General features: G+C 51.7%; 1 protein-coding gene across 4 annotated transcripts in view; it reads right to left on the bottom strand.

The window, feature by feature from the left end:
* CDON (cell adhesion associated, oncogene regulated) overlaps window positions 1–8089 on the bottom strand; it is a 56433-nt gene extending 48344 nt beyond the window's left edge. For 3 of the 4 annotated variants that reach the window (XM_053963282.1, XM_053963284.1, XM_053963285.1), the window contains exon 1: window positions 7907–8089. The gene's annotated coding sequence lies outside the window, so the exon portion shown is untranslated. Of the gene's footprint in view, window positions 1–7580; window positions 7706–7906 lie in introns of those variants that run through there. The other variant, XM_053963283.1, reaches the window with a different exon arrangement.
* Window positions 8090–9605: the final 1516 nt, after the last annotated feature.

Here is a 9605-nt window from a genome sequence, read left to right on the forward strand (position 1 = left end):
ATGCTGCCACCCCAGCAACTGGAAATCACAGGGCTGAAGACTCCAGCCATACCACTGCAGTACCCACCACCTACAGTCTGCTCCAAGCTCCTCTCTGGTCCATCTCAATGCACAATTTGGAAGTGCAGTCTGCACCCCAGAACCATGCCTCAGTCTGAATAGCTGAATTTAAAATTATATTATTAAGTTTGAAATTTCAACATACTTAGAGAGTTTTGATAATAACATTTTTGATTACATCCGTTGCCAGCTTCCTTCTACACCCTGACAGAGATTTAAAGTATACATTCCTATTTCATTCTGCAACAGAGATTAGTGGCAGGAACAGAAAACATCTTCTGTTCCAAAAAACCCTCAGGGTTTTCCTTCTTCTCTTGCATTTTATTAGAGGAGTCTCAAATCTCCATCAAGCTGCAATACACTGTCACTGCAAAGCATTTAAGGCAACAAGTATCTGAGTGCTACACTGAAACACACCTTCGGAAAAAGCTCCCGAGAAACAGATTTCCAAGGCTATCCCAAAGGTGAAAGTGCTCCCCAGCAGTAACAGCCCTCAGCAAGCTTTATGAAAATTTGAGCCTACGCTTGAGCATATGGCATGCAGAGCCCTAATTCAAGAACTTTTGTGAACTCTTATTGTGGGGAAGGGGGGGGGGAACAAAGGAAAACCACATGCTATTGTTTATTTTGACTCCGCAATACATTTAATCTACATGGAGTTGGAACATTACACAGCAAAACTCCTCAGCTCCCAGAAATTATGTACAGCCAACAGCAGCAAAGCCCGTTCTCCAAAGGGAAAATGCCATTTTAAGTATGTTATCTTGACCCCACAGAGCACAGAAACTCTCCAAAACGCAGCTGAAAGCTGCCACCAATGCTTCCAATCCCACATCCCAAGAGCATGGGATCAAGGCAAGGCTACTGGCACTCATGACACGAGGAAAGCCAAAGCTGGGGACTTCCACCAACTTGACCTCAAGCTATTGAAGCTTTTCTCACTAAGACTGTGACTGCCTGGGGGGGTCCCTGAGCAGGAGGAGCCCCGGGCATCTCACATCTTCTTTAAGCCTATCAACAGGAGCAGACCTTGATGCATTCCGAGATGTTAAAGCAACAAGAACCAGCATATGAGCAGCCAAAGAATTATTCCAGTGTATCCACAGGGATGATAACAGATCTCACTATGTGAATTCCACTGCTGTAGCTGCACAACTCCCTTCCAGCCCTGGATCCTACTGGAGGTGTGCTAACAAGGACTGCCCACACATCACTGAAGCCTTTGGTGTCCAGCTCCAGGACACCCCCAAGCATCTCCAGGAGCCGTGGCTCGGCTGATGAGTTACGGATCTGCCCTGGCACAACTGAAGAACCATCTTCCTAAATATCATATTTCTGTTCAAAGCCACCCACTGCCATCCCCTTGTGCCCAGTGAGTTCACTCCCCCAACCCCAATATTCCAGCTCCTTTACACAACTTCTCCTGGATGCAGAGCCCGCTGCCTCACGTTGGGGTGCAGTCATTGCCAGCGAGGGACTGGAGCTGTGCAAGCTCACCCTGGGCAGGTGCCAGCACCAACGCTCTCACCTACAGCCAGGAGAATGTGCAGACAGGTGATGTCATGGCCAGAGCAGACAGGTGACATCACAGCCCCAGCAGCCACAGGCACCTTCTCTCCATCCTGCTTTATCTTCACCTGCACCTGGGAGCAGAGGCCTTTGGCACAGCCCCATCCTCGCCCTCGCCGGGCCGGGGGCTGGCGCAGACACAGGTTGCTGTGAGGTTTCAACAGGCTGAATGAAACGGTGAAGAAAGATGCTTTTCAGAGGGGGAGGGGAGGCACACACATACTGAACAAATCATCTGTTTGGAGCGCTGGCTCCTACTTGTTCTCAGTTATATTATTCACTCAAGGGTGGATTAATCCATCACTGCAAAGGAATCTCCTGATCTCAGAGATAAAGGCAACAAGTCATGCACTGACTGTCTGTGGATCCTCCTGGAAATGGCCAGCCTTTCTCATGGCCTTATTTGGGCCGATCTATCGGCTCTCAACTAACAACAAGCAAGAAAAAAAAAAAGAGAAAAGAAATTAAAGGCTGAAAACATACCACCTGTCTACAGTAACTTCAAGTGGATTGATCTGGAAGCAAGCAGGGCATTTCGACTCCAAACAATCAGTTTGTTTCAGAAGGGGCCACAGGAACTGTCCCGTTCCCTTGTTTCTGTTCCCAAGGAGAAGAACAGTCACCTGGGTCCTTATCATCCAAACTGGCATGGAAAAAAAGATTAATTTCTTGCAAGATTCTTTATAGTGAGGCCTTTTACCCAGAGAAATGGTTTAACTCACTGGGGACTGGGAAACAGTGCCATCCCATCCCCCTGCAGGAGCATCTCCAGCTAGAGCAGGCTGCACTTGGACAGAAGGTGTCTACACAGAATATAACAGCAATTCCAGGAGGTGGGACATTGCCAGCATGTCTGTACTTCAAAACTTCAGCAGATGCCACAGAGCGATTACAGAGACATTCAGGATCTGTCTGTTCTTCATCTAAGATTAAGGGAGGCCGAGAAGCTCCCCACAGCTCCCCTCTGGCTGGAGCTGGCAGCCCACGATGTCCAGGGCTCACCAGCACACAGAAGGTGAGCTGGCAGGGAATACTTGACAGGCAGCACAACCCTTATACACCTTTGCAGAGACAAAACACTCTCAAACCCCTCCAAAAATATAAATTTGTGGTGCTCAGCCTCTTTGCCAAGACTGTTTCAATGACAAGCTGCCTACAGCTTAAGCCTTTTAGTCCTTGTCTTGGCATTTTATAGGTTCATTGCAAAGAAAACCACAGGCTGTGAGGCAGAGCCTCCATACACTGTGAGGAAGGAAGCATTAAACTTCTCTTTGAATTAAACAAATAAGATTCAACCACTTGGTTCATTATCAGATTCAATGGTTGAAGTCTGCAGGGAAAGCTAAACAGCCGAACCCGGGGTATAAATCAAAGACGTGATCAGACAGACAGGTGAGGCCGAGGGTGTGGCTTCACCTCAGCTCAGCCACTGCCAAAGGGATGGTCTCCTTCTCCTTCCCTGGTATACTCAGCTCCCCTGCCCCAGCTCCCTCCTGCTGCCAAGCTGATGGCAATATCCCAGCCAAGCTGGTCTTGCTCACTCTGAGCTTTAGGGAATTATTTTATCCTTTTCCCATGCTGTTCCTGGGAGCTGGACTGGTTCAACTGGGCACTTCCAGAGGCAGGAGATGGAGGGAGCTGGCCAGAACCCCTCCCTCTCTGCAAGGCATCCACCCTTGGCTCAGCAGCAGAGTGAGCACACAGGATCAGGAGACAGCAAAGCCAATTTAGAAGCCCGTGCTGCCAAAAGGGGCCATCCCCCCCACCAGCCCCTTCAGCCCCCCAGGGCCTCCCTAGTCATCCAAGTGGAAGATTTAGCAACTCTAACTGCGGGGCAAGATCCAGGAAAGTTTGTGGCTTGGGTACTTTTTTTTTTTTGAAGGGTTAGCTGGAGTCACTCCCCTGCGGCTGCTCCAGTGCTGGATTCCCGCAGCAGGGAAGAGGCAGGAATGTACCTGCCACCTCCTGCAGCAGCGAGTCCTCAGATGGAGCTGTAACGTGAAACTGCGCCCAAGGAGCTGGGAAGGGGGGAAAAAAGGGGGGAAAAAGAAAAAAAATAGAGTCCCACCTGGCTAGAAGAGCTCCAAGACATCTCGTAGGTATGGAAAATGGGAAAACAACCCACCTTACATGATTGTTTTCCCTCCTGTTGAAAGACAGCAGATATTTCTCACACAGAAAGAATGAGTATGGGCTTAATGGAATTGGCAGGTGTTCTGGATGTACAAGGCTCAATCCCTTACTGGGCTGAACAAGCATTTCCCCTAAAGTGGTAGCTGTCACTGGAGAACCATCATCCCCCACCAGAAAAGGAGAAGTGAGCTAGGGAACGCAAGTGGAAAACTCTGACACACTCAGCCCTGGAAGTTGTACTGAGTTGTACCAAGGAAATTACTGAAAAGAACACTCAACTGAAAAAAGTGAACATATACACACACACAGAGGAAACTATCTAGTCTAGAAATTCTTGGGCCAGCATAGTTGGAGACCTCCAACCAGCCAAAGTAACATAGCAAAGGGGTTTTTGCTGACTTTGCCAAAGACAAACACCATCCCAGAGCAAATGAAAAGGGAACACACAATAGCAGGGTTTGCTCAGGGAGGCCTCCTGGAAAGCAGAAAGTGAGTAGGAAAGGGAAAACACCTGGAGAACAGTCCAAGTACCAGCCCAAACTACAAAAGAGGTCCAAATGAACAAAATGCTTCAAAATAGCAAAAATCGGAGACAGAGAACACAGTTTGGTGCCCAAGTACCAGCTTTAAGAGTTAGGATTGCAAGGCAAGCTGCAAATTCCCATTTAAGGAGGAAATTTGACCAGTTCCACTTGAAACAAGGTTTTTAGCTCAGTCTCACCCCAACTGCAGATAGCAACTGGCTCTGAAGCTCCCCAGCCCACTGAAACACCAAAAACCAGAGAACTGACAGCAGACCACTGGCAGGGGCAGGACTCAGCTCAAGGGAGCCACTCACTAGTCAGCAACTCATAAGCAAGGCAGGAGATAAAAACCTGACGCTACATACAAAGGGCAAGTTTACAGTATCAATTAATTTATACAAATGAGATGCTGCCTAACAAAACATGATTCACCAATTAAAGCGATTCTATAAAAAACACTGAGATAACAAATCCCAGCAGGTTTGTGGGTGAAAACCTGCTCAGTCTCAGGGCTTCTGGTACTAAACCAAAGGTTTTGAAGCCTCGTGGAATCTCACCAACAGGTTCACCACATTCCCATGTCATTTTGTATAGGATTACGTGCCAAGACCACAGCACTGCAATGAAACCCCTCAAGAGTCACATTTGTGGACATGGGAACAAGGAAGATGCAGAGCAGGAGGTTTTCCACCACAGGCTCAAAGGCCTGGAGAAACAGAGGAGGTAAAGGAGCTCTTGGAGAAGGTGTGAAGAGTGGGTTTGGTGGGTGATATGGGAAATCCAGGTGAAGCTCAGTGCCTTTTTATACACACTAGAAACAGTTCACATGACCTGCAGGGAACCTTCTCAATACAGCTCATTCTGTGTGCACATACAAACACTCAGAGACCAGCCCCTGACCCACAGCTCCTCACACCCAGCCCTGCAAGCAACCTGAAATCACAGCAGCTGGCCCTGTACACACCCAGTCACACCAACACCACCAACCTTACAGGAGAAGGTGCTGCTGGCTGTTCCACTGCATCAGAAAACAGCTTTATTCCCAAAATAATTTAATCATCACAGGTTACCCCATTAGGTTTTTTGGCACTAGACTTTGTTGGTCTTGCAGTTCATGGTAGTGCCTCATCTTGAGCACCCACCGATTAATGCCCTGGTTGTGGTACACCTGAGGCCTCATCAGGCAGAGCAGATCGGCTGTGGGACAGGCAGAGGGGGATTTATGAGATGCTGGACCCTGACGTGGCTGTGCACTCACAATCCATTGCTTTGCTTCCCCATTTCCACATCTGCAGAAGCAGTCTTTAAACAAGCCAGGGTATTTTTAAGCTCTGACAGTTAAAGTCCTCAAGTGACATCACCTGAAGTCAGAGCACAGCTGCCTTATTCCTCTGGCACACCAGCAAGCCAAAGTAAGCAGGAGCCTCGTTTATGGGCTTACACCACACCTTGAGATAATGAAAGCACTGGTGGGACGTGCCCTGCACAGTCAGGCCTCTCCTTGCAAGGCTTTTTTCCACCTCCTCCTCAGTTTTGGGGTAAAACCCAAAAATTTTAGCACCAGAGCAGCCCAGTGATCCAACAGAGGGTGCACACAGTGGGGGGCCAGCCCAAACCCCACTGCCACTCTCCCAGGGTTTGGGGGCAAAGAAGAAGAGAAAAAGGATGAAAAATCCCCAAGATTGCATGAAGGATGGCAAAAACCAACCCCTCAAGCTACTTCCCGTGGTGTACCCGAGCTTGCCCGCCCACACTTCACCTTGCACACACGGGTACACGGCCGTTTAGGAGCACTCAGAGCAGCTTAAGGGTGTAAATCACATTAATCCAGGCGACAAAGCCACATCCCGCTCATCCTCGGGTGAGTTACTAATCCCTCCACACCGCAGGTTCCCATCTCACTTCCTACCCCTTGAGGAGGAAAAAAAAAAAAACCTTTTAACATGATAGGTAACTCAGTGGATCCCGCCTTCTACCTGAGTCTAGCTTTCAACAGCTTTGAGCAACAGTCATGCGTCTCCCCACAAGCCTGAGGATTTTCTGGGATGCAGACCAAGCCAGTCAGAGGCTTCCCTCTTCTTATGGAAAGGGGAATACAGGTCAAAAATATTTATTTCTTTTTAATCACTCCATTACCAAGTCCTCCCCACAAGATAGGCTTGCAGCTGCTTTGAAAAAGCAGGGCTTGGTTTCAATGTGTTTGACTCATGCTCTCGACACCTATTTTAATTTGGTGGAACAAAAGCATGCTGGCAGTAATTAAGGCAAATACTATCAAGTTCAACAGAAAACCATTAAGAAATAGTGCCGGGAAACATTCACTGTGAATTTTTGGAATATAGAAGGAGCTGGCCGTCGCCCGCAGCAACCGCTACCACAAAAGCACTTTTTCTCCTTAAAGCAGCTACGGGCAGGCTGTACATCCCATAAATCGCAACTGTCAAAACACCCTGGTTGTGGGAGATGAGAAAAGCAAACGGGCTGCACACAGCTCGGCTGGGAGCGCCAGCACCCCAGGATTACCTGCTTTGTTCAAGGAAAACGCCGGGCCACGAAGGATAAAACCCCAGAGAACCAAAGCTTCCACGCTGCCCCTAACCTCGGTGATCGTGGCTGGTGTTTGGGTTGGTAAATTGTATTTCTGGTGCATGTGTGAAAGATACAACTCACTGAGTAAACAGCCCTTCAGAGCTGACAGCTTTACAGCCACAGGCTCGGCGCGACTACTCCTTCCCAGGGGCAGCAAGGCAGTTGGGGAAAGCAGTAAAATAATAATTAAAAAGAAAAAGCTACATAAAGCCATCACATTTAGCCTTTCACCAACCCTTTACACAGTTACGAGGCGGGAGCAAAATAAACATTGCCTGTTTTCTGCCCGACAGCATGTCACGGCTGAAAAACACATCCCTTTTGGTTTAAAAAGCATCATTATTGGAAGCATGGGACAGACGACTGGAAAATTCTTCCATTAGAAGACAGGAACTATATAATTTATATTTGTTTTTGGCAAAGAGACAGATAAGGCAAGGGAAAGTAATTTAAAATTCAAGAATTGCGTGGCTTTAAGAAGGTAGGCAGCTTAATGCAATAAAAATAATAATAACAGAGATAAGATGTCAGGATGCTTTACAGCCAGAGACCTCAGGCATCACACACCACCCCCTGCCTTAGGGACTGACTTTCCACCGCTCTAATTGCACAGAAAAGTGACCTTACAGGTTAAAAACATTGAGATTAACCATTTTAAGGCGGTTAAGAGGCTGGACGCGACCCCAAACCCATCCCCTACGGCACCTCCTTCAAGCAGAGCAGCGTTTAAATGACAAATAGAGTGGAGTGGAGGCGCGTTCCCTGCGAAATGAGACCATAAATCAGAGCCGGGCAGCTCGGAGGGCTCGTCCCGCTGGCCGGAGCGCCGTGCACCGGCTCAGCCCCGCGCACCGAGGGCACCGAGCGGAGCCGGACGGCGCGGACGAGCCCTGCGGGGTGACAGCGGCCACCACCTGCGGCCGCCCCGGGCCGCGCCCGCCCCTCACGGAGGAGCCGCGCTCGCCCCTCCCGGCGCGCGCCCGCCCGCGCCCCCCTCAGCGCGCGCCGGCGGCGGGAAGCGCGCGCGTTACCTCTCCGCCGCGCCCCCTCCCTGGTCCCGGTCCTGGTGCCGGTGCCGCTCGGCGGCGGCTCGCCAGGACATTCCAGGCTGGGGCGGGCGTCCCGGCGGGCGGGAGCCTCCATCCAGCGCCGCCCGGCCGCTCGGCGCCGCTTATCTCCCCCCGCGCCGCGCTCCCCGCCCCGCTCCCACCGGCGCCCCGTGTCGGGGGAGGCGCCGCCGCCCCGCCCCGCCCCGCGGAGCGAACCAACGCCGGCCGGGGGGGGGGGAGCACGGCTGCCCCGCAGGCGGACCCACCGCCCAAGGAGGGGAGGGAGCGGGCAGCGGTGAGCGCGGCCCGAGCGTGCGGCGAGCGGGGCGCTGCGGGCCCTTTAAGGGGCGCGGGAGGGGCGGAGGGGATGCACGTGCACGCGGGGTCCGTGCGCTGCCGGGCACAGCTCGGCCGGGAGACCGCGGCCCCGAACGGCCGGGAGCCGACATCCGTGTGAGCCGGGACCCGCGGGACGCGGCCCCGAACCGCCGGGAGCCGACATCCGTGTGAGCCGGGACCCGCGGGACGCGGCCCCGAACCGCCGGGAGCCGACATCCGTGTGAGCCGGGACCCGCGGGACGCGGCCCCGAGCAGCAGGTGCGCTGGGCACCCACGGGGCTGGCAAGGCAGGGACCGGGAGTGCCCACGTGTGCGTGACCGGGCACCGAGCGGCCGCGCACCCGCTCGCCTGCGCTGCCAGGGGACCGGGCGCTTGTGCAGCCCCGGGCAGCCGCAGAGCCGCGCTCCCGCACGCTCCCGCACCCGCAGACCTTGCCACCTGCCACCCGTGCGTGACAGTCGCACGCAGCCGGGCACCCTGTGCCCCGCTCCGGGCACCGCAGCGCCGCTCACCTGGGCGGCCTCCCGGGAGCCTCCGCCTCTGCGAGTGCAGAGGTCATCCCGTGCCCGGCCCGCTCACTTCCACGCCGGAGAGCCCACGGTTCCCACTCCGGCTCTCCTGCAAGCCGTTCTATGTTCAGAGTGTCGCTGGAGTGAGGGAGTGGCTCTCGCTCTTTCCAAAGCGCTGGGAAGTGCCCCCACACATGCTCCATGCATCATCCTTCTCCAGATGACGCTACCGAGAACCCCGTACTCGGGCTAAAAATAGCAAAAAGGGGCTTTATCAAGGGCTCAAACTGTGCCAAAACCATTGACCCCTTCCAAAAGAACCCAAATACACCCAAGGAGATTTTCACCTGGAAAGGCTTCAGCACCACATGGACTGCAAAGAAACACAGATACTATGCTAAAAATGAAGAAAAAAATACGCTTAAAACCCCCCTAAAAAAACTAGACTCAAAATAAAATCTCATGGTTTTCAGTCAAACCTGTGAGACCAAAACGCTGCACTGCCCTGTGTTTACCAGCCCTAATTTTATCCCTCAGGAGATTTCCTGTAGGACGTCATTATTTCCACAAGTGTGAAAGGGGAAAAAAAAAAAAGAAAGAAAATGAAGAGTAGAAAAATCCTCAACCGATTAAAAATCCCATAATCTGAAGAAAACACCCCAAAACAAACAAAATCGGGTTTGGCACAGCTGAGGAGTTAAATGACTTGATTTATGGCAGCCACTGGAAAAAGATGAGGGCTTCAGGATTGTTCTCAGCACAGAAGAGACGGCCAAGTCTAGTTTTTTGGGATAAAAATACTCAAAATGAGGATCATAATGAAGGTGTTTTG

The sequence above is a fragment of the Vidua chalybeata genome, chromosome 23 (genome assembly GCF_026979565.1).
Source record: "Vidua chalybeata isolate OUT-0048 chromosome 23, bVidCha1 merged haplotype, whole genome shotgun sequence".
Taxonomy (NCBI): Eukaryota; Metazoa; Chordata; class Aves; order Passeriformes; family Viduidae; genus Vidua; species Vidua chalybeata.